Here is a 25,570-nt window from a genome sequence, read left to right as displayed (position 1 = left end):
GTATTGTTTTTTTTAGGTTTTTTTTTTTGTTAAAAACTGTCAATTCAATTATACTTAAAATGTTAATGAATGTTTAAGACAATATTTTTATAAGACAATAGAAGTTTTAAGCCATAATCTTAAATTTAGTAAAGATATTTGAGTCGAAAATCAATTTTTACCAACTTTTAGTAAAAACAAAATTTTAGGATTCTATTTTTTAGAAGAAAAAAATCTATATCCTATATTTCTCAAAAATTTACCAAAAAGGTTATTCTTTATTGCACAAAATTGGTTTCGAGATAAAATCATTTTTGTTCGTAAAATTTTCGAGGTGATAAATATTTTTTTTTTTCATTTCTTTTTTTGGTTTATAAATAAAAATTTAATTGGAATTTTTTTCAAAAAAATATTTCTTTGGAATAACGTTACGATATATAATGTAAAATTGAATTGAACAAGCTAGCGTTATTGGTTCGTAAATATTTTGGGCTAACCAAAATGTTCACCTTTTTTCCAAAATTGCTATGGTAAAAAAAACAACCACGCAAGTTTTTTAAGAGCTCTTCTTGCATCTTTCTGCATTATTGTCTATATAAAAAAATGTATTTGAAGTAGATATACACGTATCAACTGGTTCTTGAGTGAAAGTACAAACGTACGAACGTACGCACACACGCACGCACAGACTTACTTACTTACTATTTTAAGGTGGCGCTACAGTCCTGTGTGATTTAGTTCCTCACACAACAAACTTCTCTTTCTAACTCGGTCCTAGTTTTCTGTAGTTTCACGCACCAAGTTCTGTGAGGTCACTTTCCACTTGTGCAGTGGGGATTCGAAGACATTCTAGGCCGGAGCATTGGTTTCCATGCGCTCTATGTGACCCAGCCATCTTAGTCGTAGGACTTTTTCCCTTTTGGCTTAGTCTTAGTCACTGTACGGCCCGTACATCTTCTCCTCCCCGCCCTTTCAAAGCATAGGGGACCGTAGATCACACGAAGAACTTTTCTCTCGAAGCGACCCAAGGTTCTTTCATCCGTTTTTGTCAAAGTCCATACTTCTGCACCGTATAGCAGGACGGAGATGATACGGGTCTAATAAAGCCTGGTTCCTTGGAACAGAGCTTTGCTACTCAATTGCTTGGTTCCTCGGAACAGGGCTTTGCTACTCAATTGCTTTCTTAGCCAACAGCGGTAAGCAAGAGTTATTCTTCGTTTCATCTCAGCACAGGTGTTGTTTTCTGCGTTTATAGCGGACGAAGGCCTTAACTACCTCAAAGTTACGTTTGCCGATGATGACGTTTTGACCGAGATGTCGGTGTTGTAGGTCCTTTCTTGACGACAGCATATACTTTGTTTGGCCTTCTTAAGCCGTTTAACCAATTTTTGCCGCCTCAACACTCACAAAAGCCCCAATGACATTACGCTGAGTTCTTCCGATTATGTCAATGTCATAAACATTGGACAGACTTTTGAAAGAAAGTGTCTCTAGTGTTGATGTGTGAGCTCGCACTATTTTTTCAAGAACGATGTTAAAAAAATCACATAAAAGCGCATCACCCTATATAAAACCTTTTTTGACATCAAAAGGTTCTGTTAAGTTGTTTCAAACCTTTATGGAGCAACGTGAATCCTCCATGGTCACCCTGCACAAATGAACGAATTTGGCAGGGATTCCAAAACTAGACATTGCTCTATACAGCTTGTCCTTGTAAATGCTGTCATATGCGGCCTTGAAATCGATGAATAGATGGTGGGTCCCGATTCGGTGTTCTTGTGTTTTTTCCAGGATATGCCGTAATGTGAATATTTGATCAACTGTACACTTTCCTGGTCTAAAACCAAACTGATAAGGACCTATCAGGTTTTTGACGATGGGATTTAGACGTTCACATAATACGGCAGAAGAGATTTTGTAAGCGATGTTAAGTAAACTGATTCCCCTATAGTTGGTGCAGTTTAGAATGTCTCCTTTTTTCAGGATAGGGCAAACAATACTGAGGTTCCATTCATCGAGCAAGCTTTCTTCCGACCATATCTTACAGATAAGTTAGCGCATGCTCCTAACCAAATTATCTCCAGCTGCTTCAAAGAGCACGGCATTCAAGCCATCCGCTCCAGCGGCTTTATTGGACTTCAGCTTAGATATGGGAATCTTTACTTCGCCTAATTCAGGAGGACGGGTTTGTTGGATTTCGTCTATGTTAAATTAATCATCCTGCCTAACAGCGCAATTCGGTTCGTGGTCGCCATTATACAGTCTGCAGAATTAGTCCTTCTATATCCTCAGAATTGACTGCAATTCCACTATGATTTTTCCACTTTCGTGTTTGCAGCCTTCGGTTCTAGGTTTATGTACTTGTGAGTTTTGTTTCACCTGTTCACGGACAGACATCTCTCTTAAGATCTTTTTTTTCGACTCGAGGAACTATGCAACGTCAAAAAATGTCAAATTTCCAATTCGAAGTTAGAAAACGCTCAAGATCGAAATAGTCCCACTGAAAAAGTTTCTTTTTTATGAAAATTAATCAGAGTGTAAACACTAGATTCTAACTCTTTTCCAGCAGTTTTTGGCCATAGTTTGTTTTCTTAGAAATGCATTGATATTCCTACTAAATAAATTATAAGTTCAAACAAATTTACTTCAGGTGTTACATCATTGACAACCTGAAACAATACTATAGATGTTAAAAACATCAGCGAAAAAGGAACCAAGATCAATGAAGAGATCGACATCACAGATCAACAGAGTTCTAACAAAGTCAAAGAGATAGACTAATCAAAATCAAAGAACTACTTTGAAGAATTGCAAATTGAAATAGCGGCAAGAAAACAACTTGAAGTTCTAATTCAAAGTCTTCAGCTGCAAGTGAAAAAACTCGAAAAGAAAGTTTCCTTGCTTGACAAGAAAGATTCAGAGTCCACGATTCAGTTAAGTCCAAAATATATTGAACCTGAATATCAAACTGATGAAGAAGAACTCTTGTTTGAAACTGAGAAAAAGAAAAATAAGCATACCACAAAGAAACGTAAACGTAGTCCCGAGACTAGTTCAAGAAATCAGAAAAGCTCTAAAACCGAAAATAAAAAAGAGTTGATTACAGGAACTAAAGTGTTAGGTGTCGCTAAATCAATATCTCACGCTAAAGGCAGAAAAAAAAATTACATCACCACCAATTATGATCTCAGGATTTGCAATTTTTGGAGATCTTAAGAAAATAATAGAAAAATGTACTAAAAAAGCTTGCAAATACACATCGTACAACAAAGACAACTGGAGAGTCACAGTCGAAGAAGCTGACGAGTATAGATCTGTCACTGAAGAAATGAGCAAACACCAAATACAATGGCACTCATATGAGAACAAAGCTACAAGGTCAATAAAAGTAGTAGCCAGAGGTCTTCATTCCTCGTGCTCTCCCGAAGAACTAGAAGAATCTTGTACAAAAAGGCTTCCAAGTCCTTGAAGCAGTCAATCTATTTAAGAATGAGACAATTAAAAACTTCTCTGGAGAATCAATGACAAGTAAGAGGTTGCTGCCTTTATTCATGCTTACTTTTGACTGGAAACAAAGTCTCGAGGAGATTTATAAAATAAGATCAATCTTGGGCACAGCTGCTAAGATTGAACCACTCCGAAAATCGAAAGTTGTTCCGCAGTGCAAACGTTGCCAAGCTTTTGGTCATACCCAAAAATACTGCAACCGAGAGTTTGCATGAGTAAAGTGCCAAGGAAAACATGCAACTAAAAATTGTCTTATGAGCAAAGATCAGAAAGCAAAATGTGTAAACTGCAAGGGTAATCACCCGACAAGCTATAGAGGCTGCCCAGTTGCCAAAAAATTCCAAGAGTTCAGAAACAAAAATACATCTGCGATTTAACTGCTGAATACAATACTAAGAAGGAACCGCCTAAAAAGGCTGTTCAAAGTAAAAGCGATGAAAAGAAATCGGAAGTCGATCCTTCAAGATTGGTCCTGATGAATAGGTGGTTTTAGTGGTTAAAAGTCCCACACTACTTGGTGTCGAATACTGCCAAGTGTCTTTTGAAGATTTCCTCCTGTCAAAAAAAAAAAAATTAAAATTAAAATTTAATCAGACCAACAAAAAAATACCATGATTGGGTAGAAAACATCACATTGTATTTGATAGTCCAATTAATATGCAACGTACATACATATGTAGGTGTGTATATGATTATCGACTAACAAATAACTTTGTTACAATTTGTTCGGAACGCATATTAAAACTTTTTTTATAAATTTTACTATGTAAAGGATTAAAAAAATATTTAAAAATTTCATGAATCATTTTCAAGGAAAAATAATTCACATCCAATTGTGGATAAAATATAAATCACGCCCAATCCACATGAACTTCATTAAAAATTTTCAGTATTTTTTCTTTTTTTAAAACCTCAAATGGTTCATTTAAGAGTTAAAAATCCTCCAACATCACAATGTAACATTAAAAAAAGCAACACCATTATACGATTACGAGTATATGTATATCCAGAATATAGATTGGTACTTTTATTTTTAATTTAACAATTTGTATAAGATAATTTTATCCCAACAAAGTCATTTACAATTTGTTTCGAAAAATTTTAATTACAAATATTAATGTTAAAATAAGTGCGTTAAGTTTTTATACATGCACAGAAACAGAGTTTGTGTGTATGCAATTATGAAAATAATAAAAAATTGCAAAATAGCGTTGATAACAAAATGAATGAATTGTGTTAATATGTGTAGGTAGATGTGGAGATACATAAATAGGTGCGTCAGGGTGTATAGAAATCAGAAAATAAAAAAAAAACATAAAGAAACATAACCTCAAACAAACAGTTCATCAGTTTTAAGCTGATGAAATTAATCTCCGTGGTTAAGTCCACTCGACCTTTTGACACCAAAAAATACACGAATGCGCTTACGTTTACCTCTTTTCCAGATGAATCCTTAACGCTCCAGTAATTAAGCCCTTCGTGCCCCACTGCTCCTCTGAATGCGCACTCTATATCAACAGCAATCGAGTTGAAAAACCTTCTCGTAGTTTTCGTAGCCGTCGTCGTCGTCGTCGTTACGCTATCGCTCACCCCACCCTCCTCTCGTGTTTTTTTTTTATTATTTTTATTTTTATTTTTTCCTGTAATCCTCTGCCCCACCACTAGGTAACCGCATTTTTGTCATTAAAAAGTTACACGGCCACTCCACAATACCGTTCGCTGAATACGTCCCATACAGCAGTAGCGTTCACTATGGCGTATGTGCATCCTATGAATCGTATTATTATCCCGACGGCAATCCGATCTTTCGTCCTTCTTTGCTAGTGCAGTGTGCTCTTTGGAGTTCCGTGAGTAGTGTATGGGGTTATTCACTAGAAGAGTTGTAGGTCTAAGCCCGGAGCCCGAGTAAGGAACTGCAAGAAAAGAAGCACAGAAAATACGCTGAATTAATAGTGAATTCTTGTGCATCAGGACTAGAAAATGGTGGCAAGTGCAGAACACTAAAATAGATAATATCCCGGCAGTTGAATTCGCTTTTATTCTCTTTACTTTTTTTCAAGTATTGTCCGGGTGCATGGACGAAAGGGAAAGATAGAGTGTGTCACATATCCCGGATATCCCTGTGGCAAATGTGAGTGGAACGTTATAACTTGTACCACATCTAAAATGTGGACATCAGTTATCGTAAGTCTCACGGTTCTTAGAGAATAGAGCTTAGGGATGCAACGACGACGACGATGATGACGATGACTACGACGACGGCGACGACTAAGGATGATTCGGCGCGGCGACGACGGTGGCGAGGAGAAGGAGGAGGTTTTGTCTTTCCGCTTTGTGCCGGGTTAGTTGGCTCGAGTAAATAACAACTTGCCTCGGCAATGAATCTGACAAAGGATTCTGCTTTGCTAACCCTTGTAGCGTTTCGAAAGTCCATGGATGTGTACACAGAAGGTACCTTCAGTGTGAGGAGGGAGAGTAGGGTTAAAAGAGCGATAGGAGAAGGGATGGGGGCGGCGACGATCCCAACTCCAATTGTGTACTCAAATCCTTCTATTTGCATGGTGGCGCAACAAATATTTGAAAGTTTTTTCACCTTGCCGTTGCCTTAATCCCTATACTGAGATGCTAATTTGTATTTCGTGTATTGTTCCTTTCTCATTTTCCCAAAGTCTGTTTCCTCTAGTTTTTTATCATTTTTTTCTGTTTTCTCTATTGCGAATATGAAACAAGGGATAGAGACCGAATTCCTTAATTAAGATTTTTTTTTGGTCGGGAAACAGCAGGCTACTAGGACAAGATGGGGGCTGTAAACGTGGTTATTATTTTTTTCTCCCTTTCTTGCTTGTTTGCTTATTTCGTTTTTCTTTTTGTCCCTATTTACCTGCAGATTTTTCCGGTTTTCAAGCTTAAACATTTATTAAAGTTTTTCCAGGAAATATATACTCTATAAAATGCAAAACAAAAATAAAAACAAAAACAAAAAAAAAACGCTCTTTTTGGTGAGGAAAATTCTTTTGGTTTGCATTTTTTTATCGTTATCGTTTTAATAAAAATTTACAATCAGACCGGGGATTATTATGGATGTGAGAGTAGAAAAATAAACAGTTCTTTTGTTTGTTTAAGATTTTCAGAGATTGACGTGGATCTTGCCAATGCAATAAAGCAATATAAACATTATTGCGGTTGTAAAAATATTCAAAACAGTAGGGTTTGTAAGTGTATATTGAATAAACTTATCTCCAGCTTGGTAAACAAAAATTAAAAATTATTCAAACATTGCATAGTTAACTATGGGTTCAAAAAGCCAATGTTAAGGGTGACATTTAAAACGAACTTCTTGTGTGTATACAATTTAAAAAAAAAAAAGAAGAATTTTTCTCGCCTGATGTTCAATTCTCAGATTTCTAGAGTATCGGGATTTATAACCCAACAACCAATTTCAAAAAACACAGGACAAAAGTCAAAAAACTTAACAGGCTTGTCCTCTTTTACTAAAGGTAAGAGGATTTTTCTTAACTCCCAATAATTTCCACACGGCGTGTGGTTTAATTCAAGCTTTTCGGACACAGATGTATCTTTAAATTAAGAAATGCAAACTATAGCCACACTTGATACACAAAAGAATTGCGTTAACTGCGTGTAACAAAAGATTCTTCCGATAGGATTAAAAAGGTGAAGAAATACTTTAGTTACGCTCATATTTAAATTTTCTCTAAAACTGCAAATACATCATCCTCTGATTTGTCAAAGAAGGAAGATTTATGGAAGAAAGTCTTTGTTAATAAGGCGGTAAAGTTTGAATATCTTGAAACCACGAAAGGGATAGCAGACAAGAACGCAAAAATCATTTCAGAATGGCTTCGGGTATTGTTATACGGCATAGTAAGGAGACCATACTGTACAAGCATATTTCAGGACTGTTGTCACAAATAAAACAAAAAGTAATATAAAACATATGGATCACGGAAATCACGGAAATCACGGAAATCACGGCCAAATCTCTTATAAAAACCCAGAACTCTATTTGCTTTTTTAATTATGAAAATAATATGTTGATTGAATGTTAGTTTAGGATCTAAGACAACACCTTAGTCAGAAAATACATATACTCTACTTAAAGGACAAGAATCAAACATATAACTAGGTTAGGTTAGGTTGGAGTGGCTGTCCAGATGTCATTGACACACGTAGACCTCAAGGGTCCATTGTGATACCACTAATGAGGTTACTCATGGGAGAGTAATGAATTTAAACAAACCATTTTGTACTTTTAATAAAGTTAGAGAGACGTTTTGTGCCAATCGTTGCCAGTTCACTGGTATTATCGAAGAAGGGATTACCGAGAAAGTAATTCCTTCTAATGGAGAGTGGTGGACATGTACACAGAAGGTGTTGGACTGTTTCCTCTTCCTCCTCGTCCATGCAGCTTCTACAGAAGTCATTTGTGTAGACCCCTAGCCTCAGAGCATGTCTTCCTATGAGGCAGTGTCCCGTTATTACTCCAATTGTAGAGCTTATACTTTGTCTGCTCAGTGATATCAAGCTTTTTGACCGTTTTAAGTCAATACTTGGCCATATTTGCTTGGTTGCTAGGCAGGTGGTACTTTGTGACCATCTAGCATTTGTTGTTTCTAGAGCATATTGCTTGAGAAGATATTTGCATGTAGCAAGTGGTGTTCCTATGTTAGTTTTTGTCTAACATAAGGCAGAAGTGTTCCGTTTTTGGCGAGCTCATCGGCTTTGCAATTTCCCGGAATGTCTCTGTGGCCCAGCACCCAAATGAGGTGAATGTTAAACTGTTCCGTCATCTCATTCAGAGAGATGATTGACAATCGTGGACTGTTCGAGAGTTTGTGGAGACTGAGATTCAGTTGTTCTGAAAAGATACCACTTCCAACTCCATGATCGGTCTTTGAACAGTCAGTATAGAAGTGTACCGCATCGTCTTCCAGGGGTCCCTCTTCTTCCCAGGAGGATCTTGAATTGATGGACACATGGAATCTTTTACCAAATACCATTTTTGGGGTGGTATAGTCTAAGCGATCTGGAATAGATCTGAAATTGTCTAGAATAGTAGTATGTCCAGTATTGTTACTGGTCCATTGAGAGGTGGCTCTAAGCCTTACACATGAGTTGGCAGCCACCTTTTTAGAGAAGATGTCAAGTGGTGTAAGGTTTAAAAGCACTTCCAATGTTGCGGTTGGTGTTGTGCGAAGTGCTCCTGTGATGCACATACCTGCTGACCGCGGGATTTTAATGAGCTTATTTAGATTTACCATCTTGTCCAGTGCGGTCCACCATACGACGGCTCCATAAATGAGTATCGGCCTGATTACCGAAGTGTATAGCCAGTGGGTTATTTTTGGGGAGAAGCCCCATTTTGATCCTCTGGCCTTTTTACAAGTTAAAAGCGCTACAGTAGCCTTTTTGACTCTTTCATCAATATTTGCCTTCCAATTTAGTTTTTTGTCTAAAATGAGGCCCAAATATTTAGCTTGATCGGAAAAGCTTAATGGTATTCCTCTAATCTTGGGTGGGCTAATCTGAGGAATTGTATATCTTCTCGAAAAGAGTATTGATTCTGTTTTGTGTGGGTTGACGTCCAATCCGCATTGCTTAGCCCATTTAGTTAGCCTGTTTAGGGCATTTTGTAGGAGTTCCGAGAGAACTTGGCTTCCAATGCTGTAAGTAGGTCGTTTACTACCATGTTCCATAAAAGAGGCGAAAGGATTCCACCTTGGGGATTCACCGATCTGGTGGTAGTAAAACTTCTCATGTTAGAAATTATTGTCCTGCTTTTGAGCATGAGACTTATAAGATCTATGAGTGACTTCTCTAATTTCAGCTTATCCATTGCTATTGTGATCGCCTGGTAACTGACGTTGTTGAAAGCTCCTTCAATATCTAGGAACGCTACCAGGTTATATTCTTTGTATTCGAGGGAATGTTCAATAGTACGTACCAGCGAGTGAGGTGCTGATTCTACTGATTTTCCCTTAGAGTAAGCATGTTGAGCTGTGGAAATGAGACATGGTTTTAAATTATGTCTGATATAAATTTCAATCAATCTTTCCAAGGTTTTAAGAAGGAAGGATGATAGGCTGATTGGTCGTAGATCTTTGGGGTTAACGTGTGAGGGTTTCCCTGCTTTGGGAATGAAGACTACTTTTGCCATTCTCCAGGCTTTGGGAATATATCTCAACCTTACACAGCTTGTCAGAATGATTTCCAATGGTGGAATAATCATGTCTGAGCATTTTTGTAGTTCGGCCGGAATGATTCCATCTGGTCCTGGAGATTTATATGGATCAAAGCTGTCTATGGCCCATTGCAGTTTTTCCCGCGTTATTAGATCAACTAAATCGCTTGTATAAGCTTAAGACTCTTATGTTAAGTCATTGATTATGTTCGAGCTACCTGGAAAGTGGGTGTCTAATAACAGATTAAGAGATTCTTCATCTTTGATAGTCCACGTGCCTGCTTCTGTCTTTAAAGCACTGGGTATTGTTGGACTTTTTGAGAGAATTTTCCTGAGTCTTGAGGCTACTGAAGTATTTTATATTTTACCATAAAAACTTCTCCAAGAAGACCTATTACTCTTTCTTAATTCTTTTTTATATTGCTTTAGAGCTTGTTTGTATAAGTCAAAGTCAGAAGGAGATCTAGTAGACATGTAACTAAAACCGATCGGAACTTTTTTTCGTGTAAATCTCATGGTTTTACATTTTTAAACATTTAAAACAAGACGATTATGATTGCAATGTTCCCTAAATAATATTAAGTCTTCTTGGCAGAGAAGAAAGTGAGATGTAGAGTTAATTGTCTTACAAAATTTAATGTCATCAACATATATTAAGACAGACGAATTTTGTATGATCGAAACCAAGTCATTTATAAATAAAATAAATAGAATAAGACCAAGGTGACTACCCTGGGGACGCCAGAATTCACAACATATGAACTTGAACACACATTACGAAATTTAACACTTTAACGTCTATCTTTCAAATATGAGGAGATTCTGTTTATGAAATTGTCGTTAAAACCTTGCTGTGATAATTTTAATACTTGTTCACGTTTTTCAATATCTAAATCTAAACAAAAGGACGTAAAGTGAAACAGATTAGTAACAGTTGAAAGCTGTTTAACTAAACCATGCTGGTTTTTATACAGTGAAAATAAAGGACGCTACATACGATTGACTCAAACAGTTTAGGAATCACAGATAGTTAAGCAATAGGTTAGTAGTTCATTATTTTGTTTTAGAACCTTTTTTGTGTACTGGTATTATGAAGGAGCTCTTCCAGATAAAAGGAAACAGCGAGTTACTTAAACATTTGTTCAAAAGAACACAAAACGGATGATGGTACACCGTCGGCACCAGGAGTAAAACATTCCTCAAGTTGTAGGATACTATTAAGGACAGTATCTTCACTTATAACGAAATTTATAGAATTTTAGTGGGTGAAATTTGCAACAGTGGTAGATGTGTTAAAAAAAAAACTTATAAATAATATTATAATCTACAAAAGCATTTTTAAAGTACTTTGCAAACATGATCGTAATTATACTCGGCTCAATACTATTTGATGTCGAATCAGTCTTTAAGTTAGGGAACCCACATGATTTGTTCTTACGATTTACGAATTTCTAAAAACTGTCAGGATTATTTTTAAGGTTTAAATAAATTTGTTAAATAAAGTCATCATATAGGATGTTAGAATAGTCAGTGAGAAGTTGTTTTATCATAATGAACGTCTTATAATCATCACCAGTTCCTGTTTCATACTTTATTCAAGCTGTGTTCCTTAAAGTTAAGATCGTCGGAATGTACACTAAAATAAACTTTAATACTTATGTACCAAAATGATTTAAACTGAAAGATAAAAATTTGAATATTTGAACAGTGTTAAACCATTACCAAGTTTTTGTGTTTAACAAAGTATTGTGTTTCCTTACGTTTATAAAGATTTATATTTCTAAAATCTTACCTTTTATTCAAATTAACGACAATAAAATTCTTGAGAAAACTATTGGTTGGTTTTTGGTCCAGGAAAAAAGTATTAACATTTGTTTTTGTTAGCGAAATCTTTAGTCAAACACCAATTTTTATTCTTTAAGTTTTTATTTCTTATGACAGGAACTACAAAAATTGATTGTATTTTTTAAGACTACAATTTAACGTTAACAACAAAATTCAGCACAGAATGAAATCGTTTTAAAGCCAATAGATTAATCTTAACTAGATATCGAGATTAGAACATTTTGTGTAGTATTTTTCGTAGATGTAATTTCTTTTAAAAGAACTGACTGTTGGGTTTTATAAACATTTTACTGAGTGTTGAAAACAATATTTTTTATAAGATGAAATTAATTTTAAGCCAATATCTTTAATTTCGGCCAAGATATTTGAGTCAAGTTAACCTTTCTTTCCCAAAAATGTACGAGACGTCAAAAACTGTATCCTTTTTTGCATAAAATTATTCTATAGATGACAAATATTTTGTTTCTGTTTTTTTTTTCATTTATAAAAAAATCATTCATTGATTCTTCTTAACTATACTGGTTTGGTATCACGTTAAATTATTACTTAGAATTATTACCAGAATTTAATTGAAGTCGTAAGCATTATTGGTTTGTGAGATATAAACTTATTAAAGGTCAACCAAAATGTACACTTTAATTTTAAAACAACGACACACTCAATTTGTCTGAAAGTCTTTTTTACATCTTTTGATGTTACTATCTTTAAATCAAAATGTATTTAAAGTCAACGTCTATAACCAATAGAACTTAAATAGGTACCAAATGATTTTATTCTGCGCTGACAAGACTTAAAACAGTCGGAGATGTTATCAATAAAAGGGTTGCATTGGTCATATCTCGATCTCCGTTGGTTTTGAAACTAGACCTTATGAAATGAAGTTAGGAGTCTTTTAAAGATATTTAAAAAAAAAAGTTCCACACATTTTTTTTAATCATTTTAAAATTTTTTTGCAAATTGTTTTTGAAAATGACTTCATTCATCTAGTTCCAATGCCAAAAAGACCATTTTTGAATCTGAGTTTCGTGAATTATTGAATTTATTAGATTTTTTACATCTTTAGACCAAATATAGTGTGTGACATTCTGTTATCCTCACATCAGCTGAATTCAAATTTGTTCACGTAGTTTCAGTGCGTATCCCAATTTCATTAATCCCAAAACAAGACAAGTAGTTAATCACAGGATAAATCTTCTTTAATACCATTTAAATCTTAACAAATTGAACAACAAACATACTATTACAAAAGGAGTACTTTATATCTATACGTAATGTAAACAGGTACATAACTTCTCATTTCTCCATAGCAACCTGCTTATAGCTATCAAGACAATACATTTAAAGGAATTGGCGTTACTAACCCCTTTGTATAATATTTCACCGGCTCAACAATCAGGACATGAATGATTGATTAACTTCAACTGTCTCAAACAATCCTCTTTTATATATATGTATGTACGTAGAAAAGAGATGGTACATACCATTATATCGATTCATATTGTTGGCAAGGATTCAACAACTCGTCAAACTTCAAGCAGCAGGTCAAATTATCCAATCCTTCAGTAGGCATAGGTTCTGTGGTAAATATTTCAGAATAAACTTCAAAGAATATTTTGCTGTTGTTGTTTTTTGTTTTGTGTGTCAAGCACGATAACATTATTATGCATAGACAGAGTCTCTGATGGAATATTGAGAACATGGCCTAAACCAAGTGAATGAGGGTCATTTTAATTTTGTGTCTCGTGTATTATGCGATCACAAGAAATAAATTATGTCAAGTAGGTAAACCTGATTATTATACAAAAAGTACATGTCCTTTAGTACAAAGTTAACTTGTAACTAGGTCTCACTTTATGACTTTTACACTAAATTAACGAACTTGAAGAGTCTTCAAAAGAGAAAAAAGTATATAATAAAATAAAATATGATGTAGTCATAAAAATCTTTATTATGAAACTGCTTGTTTCACTCTAGTTTTAAGTTGCTTATCAATTGTTTCTCATATGGAAATTCATGGAACTGCACGTCCCAAAATGACCTATAAACAATTTCGTACAGACAACTAAAAGATCTGCAAGTCTTATTGTCATAGAATACTTCTGCAAAGCTTAAAATGTTCAGAGCAGAAAAAAGAATTATTCTTAAACTTTTACAAGAAGTCAAAGAAGTTGTGGAGGATGTGAGATACGTTTATTTTTTATTTTTTGCACTTAAATGAAGCAGTTTTTTATAGCTATTATATTTCAGACTGTTCTCGTTTTGTTCATTTCAAATCAATTGGCAACATACTGAAAATTTTTCTAATAAGAATCTGATAATAGAAAGACAGTGTCCTTCTAACTTTTAGTATCTTCGTATATACTGTTGCGTTATAAATGAACGCAACAATTTCTTTCCACATTTAATTTTAATTAAAAAAAAATGATGCATTTTGCATCCACTTTCCCACTTGTTTTGTTTACAATATTCGATTTGACACTTGTCATATTCCTTCTACACGAGGATGAGAGAGAGCGGGACGGCCATAGTCCTTCTGACCATGGTTCTCTCTGTCATTTTCGTGAGGAAAAAAATACCAAGTCTCGTTTCAGGTTTCAAAAGAAGGATGGTTTCCATGGAAGTGAAACCAAACCAGATGGACGGTCTGGTTGATACGTAAAGTTTCATCAGAAGTTACTCCAACTGGAGAATGGCCTACGGCCCAACATAAATTCTTAAAATTGTAAATTTTGTAATCTTTTTGGTAAAATTCTTGTCTTTATATAGTTAATTTCTTTTGTTTCTCGATAAATTGTAATCATTTTGAAAATAATGTAATACGGGACAAGTTTTATGGACTTATGGACGGTTAAGTTGCGGGCAACTTAATTTGGGGGTAGAGTAACAGATCCTAAAGTATAGTTATTTTTCCCTTCCTTTCGCGCGGTCTTAAAGTCAAAATTAAAGTTTAGTTGATTGCTTTAAAGGTTTTTCTCGATTTTTAATTTCTCGGTCTTTGTCCGATATCGAAAAAGAAAGTGGGGGTGGCTGAATGCAGCTCCTGGAATCGAAGTTACCTGGAAGTGAATCCAGCGGACGGCGAATTCCAGGATGACTTGCATTTAGCTGTGAGAGAAGAGCGAGTAAGCGGGATCGCGAGAATTTCATCACAAGTTGAGATCAACAAGCCGATCTCCGATTGGCTGTTGATGAAGTGATTGAAATCCGCCACTCCATATTGGCTGAAAGCTACAATGTTGGGAGATGGAAAGGAAGAGATAGGACAGATCTTGGAATCTGGCCGTCAATTCTTTTTGAACTTTGAAACCGTGAAGATAACTTTCGGACTTAGACAGAAAAAAAAAATTGAGAATAATCCAGAAAAATTAATAGTGTCGTTTTAAAAAAAAAAAAGGAAAAAGTGAAAAAGGAAAAAAAGAAAGGAAGGAAAGGAAAGGAGAAATATCTATTTGGGGTTCTGCAGAGAAAAAAAAAAAGATAAGTAAAATTTTGTGTATTTCCGTTTAACTTGTTTTAATTCTTTTATCCCAATTTTATTTGTGGGAATTAAGACCTTAACGGTCCATAGTCCATAGAACTTGTTGTTGTTTTTGAAAAGATCCTGAGTTTTTATCCTGCTTTTGCAAGGTTTCTCAGGCACATCGTATAAATAAAGTGTCCTAAAAGATACCCATTTTGTTTTCTTTTCTTGGTTGTACTGTGCTTTTCTCTTGGTGTGTGTTTAAAAAAAAAAAAAAAGGTTTGCAATTTCCTTTTCTTTATTTCAGGAACAAAAAAAATTGCTGGCGCCCTTTTTCTTACGAAACGTAAGACCGCCCCTGTGGCAATTTATAATAAAAGTAATAATTTTGATATCAAAGTGATACCACATTCCCATGCAACTTTATCAATCGATTCATCGATTGATTACTAATTGCTGAACCCACCCCTCACTGAGCTCGTCGTGGTGGCAGCACTTAATTTGCTGCTTGTTGCAATTTTGCCTCTTCGCTTATTCGCCGCTGTTGTTTGACAGTTCGGCATAATTCATTTCTCATACTTTAATATTTCGCGCGGGTGTTGTGTTTTAGGTTAATTTCTTTATTTTTATTAAATTTAAAGTAAAATAAATTGCAACAAATTGGCGCCCAACGTGGGGCTTGAAAAAAGAAAATTGTTCCCTTTGCGTTGGAAATTTTGTGCTGTGTCGTGGTGTCTGTTTGTTTAGATAAGTTTGTGATTTCTTTTATTTGCAATTGGTACTGCTAATTTTTTTTCCTTTTTATACAGGATTTTGTTGAGGATAAATTACGAAAAAACTTGTTTGACTGGGAGTGGAAGCAGCGGTGGAAATTGTGCAGTTGGTTGGAAAGGTTTTCGGTATTTTCATGAGTGAGTCTTTTTTTATTTTCTTTGATAAAATTTAAAAAAAATTAATTATATTAAACGTATATATATATACTATAATATATCTACTATAATCGTGATAGTCGAGATTTGGGGGTACATTTTGAAGGTGACCTTCTACCTACCTATATATATATTCGTACAATTCAATTAGAATTTTTTTTTTGCGTGTTAATAATTTCAAGTTTATTTTTTTTTACGGTTCTTCTCTTTTAGTGCGGTTTTTAATTTGTTTTAATTTTAATATAATTTATATTGGTGTTACCATATCAACTTTATTCGTCTTCTTAAAAAAAAATTAATTTTAAAATAATTTTCTTTGCTATTTGCCATACTGATTTTTTTTTGGTTTTCTTGAAATTAATTTGATTTCTATCGGTGTTACCACATTAACATTTATTTCAATTTCTTGAAATTAATTTTAAAATAATTTTTCTTTGCTGCTATTAGCATATTGATTTTATTTTATAATTCCTCTTAAAATTTATTTGATTTTTATTGGTATTACCATACTAACTTTTTTGTTTTTTTTTGAACTAAATTTTAATATATTTCTTTTTTCTTCTGCTTAATATTGATTTTATTTTATACGTTTTTTTTTTTTAAATTTATTTGATCCTTCTTGGTGTTACCATATTAAGTTTTATTTCGTTTCTTGAAATTAATTTTTAAAAGAATTGTTTTGCTATTGTTACCATATTGATTTTCTGTTGGGTGTTATTAAAATTTATTTGATCTTTTAGTGGTGTGACCATATTAATTTTTTTTATTCTTTTAAAGTAATTTCAATATTACCCTTTTTGGTGTTACTATCTTACTTTTGTTGGATATCCGAACATTTATTTGAATTTACTTTATTGGTGTTACCATATTTTTTTTTCTACTACTATTTTTTTTATTGGTTCAAGTTGAGGTTGAGATTTTCTTGGTTTTAAACATCGATCGTTTTATTAGTTTGATTGGGCATAATAGTCGTCGTGATTTTTTGTTATCAACGGTCTTAAATTAAAAACTTGTTTTGTAAATTGATTTATCCTTTTCTTAGTCAGGATGGATATAAATAGGCTTTCTAAAGAAGAACTCGTTTATGAGTTGCGGGCTAGGGGCCTGAAGGAAGGGTCTAAGGTGGATGAGATGAGGATGACTCTCAGGGCTAGTCGTATGCTGGAACGGACTGGTTCAATTTCTTCGGATAGTCCCCACTATCCATATTCATTTGAAGAGGATTCAAAGGCGGTTAGGGCGAAGGTTTTGGAAATTAGGGATTTGCTTCCGAATGTATCGAAAAATCCGAAGTCGTCGGATTATCAGAAAGTGTTGACCAAAATTGAGTGGTCGTTGGGTAGGATTTCTAGGTCTAAGGCCGAATCTTCGGATGAGGTTAACGAGGTAGCTGATTTAAGGGGGGAAATTTTGCTTTTGATGGCAAAATTGTCCGAGGTAGAGGAGGTGATAGAACCTCCTAAAAATTTGAATAATAATAACGATAATAATAATCAATCAACAATGTCGACAGCAGATTTGGAAGCGCCAGCTGCGTCAGTCGGCCAACGAACGAGCTCTAGTGGGTTTCAAATACAGGGTGATACACCCCGTGACCGGAACCCCGAGCGACCATACAAGTGGAACGTGCAGTTTTCTGGTGAACGGTGTGGTTCATCAGTGAACTCTTTTATTGAAAGAATCGAAGAATTGAGGGAGGCTCGCGGTGTTTCGGAAGAAGCAATTTACAGGTCAGCGGTGGATTTGTTTACTGGGAAGGCGCTCCTCTGGTTTAGGGCGATTAGGGACACGGCTTCAACATGGAAAGAGTTGGTTAGGGAATTGAAGTTGGAGTTTTTGCCCTCCAACTATGATGATCTCTTGTTGGATGAGGTCAGGCGTCGAACCCAGGGTAAGGAAGAGTCAATAGGCATGTACGTTGCGCTCATGCAGACTCTTTTCAAACGTTTTTCGGAGCCTCTGAGTGAGAATAGGAAGTTGGCTATTCTCATGAAGAATATCGCTCCATTTTACCAGACACAGCTAGGTTTAGCTGACATTAAGTCAGTCAACGATTTGGTGGCCTTGGGCAGAAGGCTGGAAACCATTAGGGCAAATGTCGAGTCGTTCGTTCCTCCACCCTCTTATCGCAACAGGTCGGCTTTGGAGCCGGATGTTGCTTATATCGCCTCGGTATCGGATACTCGAGTTGCGGTTAATCCTGATCCCCCTCCGAATAGAAACAATCGTTGTTTTAAGTGTAACCGGGAAGGCCATTTCGCTAATTCCTGTTCCGCTCCTAGGCGCTGTTTTGGTTGTGGTACTGTAGGGACCACAAGACAAAATTGTAGACGCTGCTCGTCGGGAAACGGGCAACGGACTCTTGGGCCAGCAGGACAAGAGCGCCGGCGTCAGAGTTAAGAAGGTTGCCTGCTGGCGACCAGTTGGCTTACAAAGTTAGGTTAGGTTTCACGTTAGATTCAAGCGGTACAGATAGACGTCCGTTTTTAGGAGTTAATATTTATGGTTTTAGGTTTTTAGGATTACTAGATTCTGGAGCATCGCGAACGATTATTTGTAGGGACGCATGGCATGTTTTAAAAGATTTAGGATTACAATTAGATAGTTCAAATATTAGGGAAGTTCATTTAGCAGATGGTGCAGGTATAGGAGTTTTAGGAATAGTTAAAATACCCATTGTTGTAGAGAGTAGGTCAATTTTGATTGAATGCTTAGTCATTCCCAACCTACCGCATGCTTTGATTTTGGGTGCCGATTTTTGGGCATTATCGGGTATAGTCCCGGATTTACGTTCAAACATGTGGAGTTTTTCGAACCAGGAGATAGTGGCTTCGATAGATACTACGTCTATCACAGAGGAGTCTGAATTAGACGAGGATCAGAAAGGGAAACTTAAACATTTAGTCGAGAATGCTTTCAAGAATATGCCAGAGGGATTAGGGGTAACAACAATGGTAGAACATGTCATTAAAACTTCGTCTGAGCCGATTAAACAAAGGTATTATCCAGTTTCACCTGCAATGCAGGAACATATAGATAGATCACTTCAGGAGATGTTGGAAGAGGACGTCATTGAGAAATCAAATAGTCCATGGGCTTCCCCAATTGTTCTCATTAGGAAAAAGGATGATAGTTTTAGGTTTTGTGTCGACTTTAGGAAGGTTAACCAGGTGACAGAAAGGGATGCGTATCCGTTGCCGATAATTTCGGCTATTTTAGATAAACTTAGGAATGCCAAATTTTTAACATCATTGGACATTAAGTCCGCTTACTGGCAGATTCCAATGGCAATGGAATCGCGGAAATACACTGCCTTTACGGTACCTGGTAGGGGTCTATTTCAATTCAAAAGAATGCCTTTTGGATTACACAATGCGCCTGCAACATGGCAGCGTTTCATCGATAGTGTGTTAGGGCCTGAGTTGGAGCCATTCGTTTTCGTGTATCTGGATGATATCATTATTGTCACAGATACATTTGAAAAACATTTAGAGATTTTAGGTGAGGTTCTTAGGAGATTACGAGAGGCGGGGCTGAAAGTAGGCCGCGACAAATGTAATTTTTGTAGACCTTCTCTTAAATTCTTAGGTTATGTAGTCGACAAAAACGGGTTACACGTAGACCCCGAAAAAGTTGATGGTATGATCAAAATACCAGCACCTAAAAATGTAAAACAAGTTAGGAGTTTCATAGGGACAGTTTCATGGTACAGACGCTTCGTACCGAATTTCGCAACACTAGTTAGGCCTTTAACAGATTTGTTGAAAAAGAGTAGGAAATTCGTTTGGTCACAGGAATGTGAAGATAGTTTTCGTCAAGCAAAGGAATGCTTAATCACGGCTCCAATTTTGACATGTCCAGATTTCAAGCTTCCATTTGTCGTTCAGACAGATGCATCCGACTACGGCATCGGGGCCGTACTCACCCAAACATTTGAAGAGGGGGAAAAAGTAATTTGTTACTTAAGTAGGTCACTCAATAGAAGTGAAAGAAATTATTCCACTACGGAAAAGGAATGTTTGGCAGTTTTATGGGCGGTCGAGAAGTTACGACCTTATATCGAAGGAGTTCGGTTTACGGTCGTAACGGATCACTATTCTTTGATTTGGTTGAGCAATCTCAAAGACCCACAAGGTAGACTTGCACGTTGGGCAGTTCGGCTCCAACAGTTTGATTTTGAAATCATTCATAGGAAAGGGAAAGAACATGTAGTACCAGACATGTTATCTCGGGGAGTTCCAGAGTTAGCTGGGATTTCAGATGAGGATAAGGACCCTTGGGTGGCTAAGATGGTTTCTTCAGTTGAGTCTAATCCGTTAGCTTTTCCGAATTGGAGAGTAGACAATGGCAGGTTATACAAATTTGTAAAGTCAAATCATGTGATCGTGCACGACAATAACGAAGAGTGGAAGTTAGTAGTCGGAAAGAAAGATAGGTTAGGAGTGTTGAAAGAGTGTCACGATAGTCCACTAGCAGGGCACATGGGGGTTAGAAAAACGTTCGCGAGAGTAGGAGCTAAATATTATTGGCCTAAGATGAGAGTAGACGTCACCAAATATGTTAGGAAATGTAGTATATGCCAACAAGTGAAACCGATCAATGACAAGCCAGCCGGTCTTATGACTGAGAGAGTAGGAGCATCATCTCCTTGGGAGATGATTAGCGTCGATTTAGTAGGGCCCTTACCTAAGTCCAACAGAGGATTTATGTATATCTTAACAGTAGTAGATTATCTTACCAAATTTCCCTTATTGTTTCCACTTAGGACAGCCACCGCAAAGGCGGTATGTAAAGAGTTAGAAGATAATGTTTTCCTGTTATTTGGAGTTCCCAAAATTGTCATTTGTGACAATGGTCCGCAGTTTAAAAGTAGGGAGTTAAGGATACTTTGTGAAGGTTACTCTTCAAAAATTAGGTTTACTCCGCATTATCACCCACAGGCTAATCCTGCCGAAAGGATTAATCAAATTATTAAAACAACATTAAGAGCGTATGTTTCAGAGAGTCACCGAGTCTGGGATTCTCAGTTAGCTAAGGTAGCTTGTGCTATACGCACATCCCAACATGAAGTTCTAGGTGTTAGTCCATACTATGCAAACTTTGGGAAAGAGATGTCAACGAGTGGGAATTACGAAGGTATTAGGAGTGAGAGTATTGAAGGGAATAGGAGATTCGAAGGAGGAACCATTGAAGGACGGTTCAAGAAATTGAGAATAGAGATAGCTGCAAAATTAAAAGTAGCGGTTAAGAAATCCGCCGAGACATACAATCTCAGGAGGAGAGATACTCAATATCTCCCGAATGACCTCGTATGGCGAAGAAATTTTGTGTTGTCCGATGCTGCAAATTACTACGCAGCTAAATTGGCACCAAAGTTTGTCGGCCCTTTTAAAATATCTAGAAAGTTATCTCCCTGGACTTATGTTCTGGTAGATGACACCGGTAAAGATCGTGGCACTTGGCACATTAAAGATCTGAAGCCGTTTACGTCGTTGTTGGAGAATGAATGAATATTGGAAGTCCCTTTGTAAGTAGTCTTTCCATCTCGTGATTTTTAAACGAAAGAGTTTTTTTGTAATCTTGTTTGTGTTATGAACAAACACCTTTTCAAGGAAGAAAGGGTGGGATTTGTTGCGTTATAAATGAACGCAACAATTTCTTTCCACATTTAATTTTAATTAAAAAAAAATGATGCATTTTGCATCCACTTTCCCACTTGTTTTGTTTACAATATTCGATTTGACACTTGTCATATTCCTTCTACACGAGGATGAGAGAGAGCGGGACGGCCATAGTCCTTCTGACCATGGTTCTCTCTGTCATTTTCGTGAGGAAAAAAATACCAAGTCTCGTTTCAGGTTTCAAAAGAAGGATGGTTTCCATGGAAGTGAAACCAAACCAGATGGACGGTCTGGTTGATACGTAAAGTTTCATCAGAAGTTACTCCAACTGGAGAATGGCCTACGGCCCAACATAAATTCTTAAAATTGTAAATTTTGTAATCTTTTTGGTAAAATTCTTGTCTTTATATAGTTAATTTCTTTTGTTTCTCGATAAATTGTAATCATTTTGAAAATAATGTAATACGGGACAAGTTTTATGGACTTATGGACGGTTAAGTTGCGGGCAACTTAATTTGGGGGTAGAGTAACAGATCCTAAAGTATAGTTATTTTTCCCTTCCTTTCGCGCGGTCTTAAAGTCAAAATTAAAGTTTAGTTGATTGCTTTAAAGGTTTTTCTCGATTTTTAATTTCTCGGTCTTTGTCCGATATCGAAAAAGAAAGTGGGGGTGGCTGAATGCAGCTCCTGGAATCGAAGTTACCTGGAAGTGAATCCAGCGGACGGCGAATTCCAGGATGACTTGCATTTAGCTGTGAGAGAAGAGCGAGTAAGCGGGATCGCGAGAATTTCATCACAAGTTGAGATCAACAAGCCGATCTCCGATTGGCTGTTGATGAAGTGATTGAAATCCGCCACTCCATATTGGCTGAAAGCTACAATGTTGGGAGATGGAAAGGAAGAGATAGGACAGATCTTGGAATCTGGCCGTCAATTCTTTTTGAACTTTGAAACCGTGAAGATAACTTTCGGACTTAGACAGAAAAAAAAAATTGAGAATAATCCAGAAAAATTAATAGTGTCGTTTTAAAAAAAAAAAAGGAAAAAGTGAAAAAGGAAAAAAAGAAAGGAAGGAAAGGAAAGGAGAAATATCTATTTGGGGTTCTGCAGAGAAAAAAAAAAAGATAAGTAAAATTTTGTGTATTTCCGTTTAACTTGTTTTAATTCTTTTATCCCAATTTTATTTGTGGGAATTAAGACCTTAACGGTCCATAGTCCATAGAACTTGTTGTTGTTTTTGAAAAGATCCTGAGTTTTTATCCTGCTTTTGCAAGGTTTCTCAGGCACATCGTATAAATAAAGTGTCCTAAAAGATACCCATTTTGTTTTCTTTTCTTGGTTGTACTGTGCTTTTCTCTTGGTGTGTGTTTAAAAAAAAAAAAAAAAGGTTTGCAATTTCCTTTTCTTTATTTCAGGAACAAAAAAAATTGCTGGCGCCCTTTTTCTTACGAAACGTAAGACCGCCCCTGTGGCAATTTATAATAAAAGTAATAATTTTGATATCAAAGTGATACCACATTCCCATGCAACTTTATCAATCGATTCATCGATTGATTACTAATTGCTGAACCCACCCCTCACTGAGCTCGTCGTGGTGGCAGCACTTAATTTGCTGCTTGTTGCAATTTTGCCTCTTCGCTTATTCGCCGCTGTTGTTTGACAGTTCGGCATAATTCATTTCTCATACTTTAATATTTCGCGCGGGTGTTGTGTTTTAGGTTAATTTCTTTATTTTTATTAAATTTAAAGTAAAATAAATTGCAACAATACATTATATTACCCAACAATTAAAGGAATCCTCGTTGAAATCCTGACTCCTAACAATAGCTGCTGCATTTTTATCTGTCAAAAAATTGCAAAACTAACAATTTTTATCCCCACAGTCAATTGAAGCCTCTGAATAATAAAGCTCTGTGCAAAACCCTTCAACCCTAAAATTTGTATTATTATTCTTTAATTTTTCAACTCATAAAGTAAAAATGTTTTTAACATAAAAGATTTACAAGCAGCAAGAGCATGGAAAAAGTTAAAATTAAAAGAGTTTAGACAAACATAATCTTATAGTAACAAAATATCATTCAAATTTAAAACTTTATCTTAACTTAAATCTGATTGAAAAGAACAGAAAATTAAAAATTATACTACAAAATTTTAACTTTAATAAAAGGGGAAGAAGTTATAAATAGACATTTTGAAAATGTTAATATTTAAAATCAAATTAAGAGACTGATAGATAATCAATTGAACAGTATTTCTAGATTAGGGATTAAATATTAACATAAAAGTGGACTCTTAACTTAGTTATGACAAAATAATAGAAGCGATAGCTTCTGTTACAAACCGGATAAGAAGTTTTCATCCACATTTACCATTTAAAATTTAGTAACTGTCTTCTGTAGAAAGAAAACTCTTATTAAAGTATAATCTGAGGATCCTGCGAGGTCTGCAATTTATCTCAGTAAGGATTTTAAATATTAGACTCATCTTATTCAAATGTATTTTGTAAATATTTAGATTCTTCCAAACAATGGTTAGCCACGGTTCAAAGAACTTTTAAATATTTGTTTATTTATCAATAGAGAATTCATGCTTCTATGAACCAAAGTAAATCATGGCTAAATTCAGTGCATAGTTACATTCAGTTGCCAAATCCTGGTAATCTTTAAACGCTGGGCAACAACACTGGAGTGACCAAATACAGTCAAGCTTAATTTTGCCACAGGTCATTTATATGTGGTCCCAAGTTACAATTTTATGGTAAAGTCTAACCTAGGTATTTGAATTTGTTCACTATTTCTATTATTTCTCCATTAAGGTAGTCATTTCTGACACATCAATTAAGGTATCATCCTTATTCATCCCTTTATAAAAACACCTTAATAAGCAAATCAACATAATATACACCCTGTCTCGAATTTCATTGATAAAAAGTGAAGAGACCAAATGACTTAAAATTCAACCTTGTTCAACACACTTTTATATTTTAAATTGATTCCAAGAAAGTCAAACATTTGAAACAGTTGCTGTTTTTAAACAAGTTACTTATATATTCTTAAAAATGTTGTCGATAATCCAACACCGACTAATTTGTAAAGTTATAGATTTCTGTTTATCGTATCAAAAGGCAGCGTCAAAATCTATATACAAAAAACAAAGAGATTAGCTTTCTTTTCTTAAACGTTTAGCTACACTAGTTAGCGTATTGTAGAGAGGTTAGTTTAAAAACCCGCTTGAATACAACTTATGTTTTTATTTATTTCAAATCAAAGTAAAGTCTTAAAAATAACATCTGAGTAAGTTATTGTTAGTTTTTCGAAATATCAGTCCATCATGTGGAGACCATTTGTAAAAACATTCAATCTATTTCTTTAACGTCAAATTCATAACTATAAATAAAGTGGCAACTATTGCTCAGAAGAAGGTTAAAACACATAATATTATAATTTACCTTTGAAGTGAAGTTGTAAAGGTTGTTGCTATTAATGTGTAGATCATTTTCTGGTACTTTCAAACTTTCGAAAGTCTCGAAAGTATGAAATTATACTTAAGAAAATTTAATCTTACTTTTGCATTTCTAAAATGTGTATTCATTTTTTTTAACATTCAAATTGAAAAGAAAATACAAAACTATGAAATCTATAAGACACTTTTATAAAGGATAATTTCATTAAAAAAAATAAAAAAATATCACTTAGGACGCTTCTACTATTAATAAGGTTATAAGACTTTGTAAATGCGTCTGGCTTTTTTTTCAAATGCCTCATTGTTCTTAGAATAAAGTCACAATAAATAAGTCACATCCTAAAGGCGGAAAGACTGTGTTTCAAAAATGTTGTCTAGTACTTCCAATATTTAATAGTATTATTCTTTATTTTTTCCCATAATATATATTTAACAGAATAAGTATAAAAGATTTACATGCATGGTTTTTAAGCCGTCTGCCAGAAATGCAAACTATATGAATTAAATAAATACGTTTAGAGAGAGTTCATTTTATAAATTTCATCAAACAGTTAAAAAATAAACCTAAT

At 35.2% G+C, this 25,570-nt stretch overlaps 1 protein-coding gene across 1 annotated transcript in view; it reads right to left on the bottom strand.

Annotated features, from left to right (window-relative positions):
- LOC129947178 (uncharacterized) overlaps positions 1-25,570 on the bottom strand; it is a 337,053-nt gene that overhangs the window by 300,851 nt on the left and 10,632 nt on the right. The window contains exon 2 of the mRNA XM_056057626.1: positions 4,921-5,399. The gene's annotated coding sequence lies outside the window, so the exon portion shown is untranslated. The remainder of the gene's footprint in view (positions 1-4,920; positions 5,400-25,570) is intronic.

This window comes from Eupeodes corollae, chromosome 2 (genome assembly GCF_945859685.1).
Source record: "Eupeodes corollae chromosome 2, idEupCoro1.1, whole genome shotgun sequence".
Lineage (NCBI taxonomy): Eukaryota > Metazoa > Arthropoda > Insecta > Diptera > Syrphidae > Eupeodes > Eupeodes corollae.
Note: the sequence above shows the minus strand (reverse complement) of the source record. Positions and strands in the feature narration are given on the sequence as shown.